We start from the raw sequence: 2,410 nt of genomic DNA on the forward strand, positions 1-2,410 counted from the left end.
TGCACTTGCAGCAGCTCAAATAGAAGTGGTGCAAATTTGAGCCAGGGCTTTTTCCTTCAGCGCACGTGCCTGGACATGCACTTTGGTGTGGAGCAAAGTGTGCCACTTGAGGCAAAATAACCCTGCTTGGCTCCTCCTGGATCTGCAGCCAGGGGGAGCTAAAGCCCAGGGCCAGCACCTGTGCTGTCCTCAGCAGTATAAAAAGCTGTCCTGTCCTGGCCCCAGCAGTATAAAAAGCTGCCCTGGCAAGTAACTCAGGGCTACTAGCTCTCGGGACCTTCTGGGGCCTAGCCAATTCATAATTGGGGACACTACCCCTTGTGCCAACTGGACTGCTGAAGCAGCCCTGAGAGTTCCCTGCACCCTCTACCCAGTGCAGCAGTCTGGCAGTGGGGGCTGCTGCCTGGCTGTGACCTGCTGTGCACCTGCCAGACCCAGATGGGGAGTGCACAGCCAGAAGAGGCATCTACTCCTCTGGGCCAGCTGCCAGTGGACTGTGATTGCAGGGTTGGCCTCTGTGCGGCACTGCTGCCATGTCTGCTCCCTGCCCAACCATCTGGGCAGCTATCACCCAGATATTCCGGGTGTGGTAGCCTGCTTTGAGCTGTCAAAGCATGTCCTCCTGGCCCCATATGGCCAGGAGGTCCGCCACAGCCAGCTGGGTCCAAGGTGCCAGCTCTGAGCAAGCAGGATCCTACCACTGGCCTCCCTAGCAGGAATTCTGGTGTTCCCTATTGGAAAACTGAAAAATCCCTGATAAAAATCACAAAGTCACTCTGTAAAATACCCCCAAATCCATGTTCCTCCAGAAGTAAAACAAAAGACCACTATAAAGAGAGAGAGTTGGACAGAGACAGCATTCAGTTGGACAATGTTTTATTGATATATCTACAGTGTTAAAGCAAGTCTATTATTATTATTAAGTGAACTCTAAATACATGTTTCATGAATTCATAAATACATATTTTACTACCCTCCCACAGGGGCTATGGCTCCCACCCAACAGGGAGCTCGGCCCCCCCAGCAGGGAGTTCAGCCCCCACACAAGGGGTACAGCCCCCAATGGGGGCCAGATGGCCCCCACAGGGGCTACCACCCCCGCTGCAAGGCCCACACTCAGACCCCCAATGGCTTCACCACCCAGCCTCACCCCCTGTAACAGGGGGCCTCCTCGGGGCCGCTTTCACTGCGGCCCGCCCACCTGTTCCTGGGCTAACCACCCACCTTCTCTCCCACCACACCTTGTTGGTATAATTAATTAATAGATGTTAATTAAGCAGGAGTCTACCCATTTACTGCCCTGATGCTAGGGGGTGCTATCTGTGGCTCCATTCCCCCCCCCACGCCACAGCCCAAGCCTCACAGATGGCATCTATAGTTTTCATCGTCACCAGCCCCCACACTGGGCCCAGAATTCTACTGTTGAACCCCACCTGAATTCCTCCCCTCAGGCAGTCTCTTCCACCATCATACCAGGCATCATAGCTCCCTGAACTGCTCCCCCTTCGGGTGTGATCCCCTCAGTGGGACCTTCAGCTCTCTAGCCCTGGCCCACCTCCAGGCCAGTTGGAACCCCAGGCCCTCAGCTCTTGGGCGTTCCTTGCGGTGGGCCCCCGGCCCTTCTGGTCCTGGCCCCAGCATGGACCAGTCAGGGGAAATTCAGACAGGCCCAAGTCTATGGCCCTTATTCTTTCACCATGGGGTCCACCTTCCCAACCCTCCAACAAAGGGGTAACCCACCCAGTTGTGGGGGCTAGGGGTTAAGGCACCCCAACCCACCTTTCACCAGAGTGGTAACTGGCCTGGCATTTCCTGGGGACTCCTGCACCACTGAGAGCCCCACCAGGCCACCCACTCCTGGCAGGGTGCAGTTTTAGGACACACCCAGAACCAGGAGCCTCCTTATCATCCCCTACAGCTCCTCCCTTATCTCCAGATGATATTAGCAGCCCTCCAGCCAGGCAGTGTTGTTGCCTGGCCCCCAGTAGCAGCACTGCCCTGTTTATATGGGCAGCCCTAGATTCAAAACAGCTGCCCTCATCAGGCACCTGCTGGCTGCTGCCTTCTGGCCCTGAAAGTGACCCCCCAACTTGAACCCCGAGGCCCCCATGTCTACCCCCACAACCCCAGGCACCGTCACTTAAAAAAAAAAAAAACAACCAGGAAAAAAATGGGAAAAAAATGAAAAAAGAAGCCTCTTCTTACCTTAGAAGCAGAGGGGGGAGGGGGGCCCTCTAGAGCCTCCTGGAAGAGCCCCCCGGGCAGCACAGGGCAGTGGGAGGGCAGCAGGGCCTGGGTTGCAGCCACTGGGGCTGTCACCCTGCCCTGTACTGGGGCAGGGCCCCAGTCAGCCAGACAGCAGCCAGGTGAGTGCAGGGAGGTTTTTTGTTTTGTTTTTTAAAACTATGGG

This window comes from Alligator sinensis, unplaced genomic scaffold (genome assembly GCF_000455745.1).
Source record: "Alligator sinensis unplaced genomic scaffold, ASM45574v1 scaffold682_1, whole genome shotgun sequence".
Lineage (NCBI taxonomy): Eukaryota > Metazoa > Chordata > Crocodylia > Alligatoridae > Alligator > Alligator sinensis.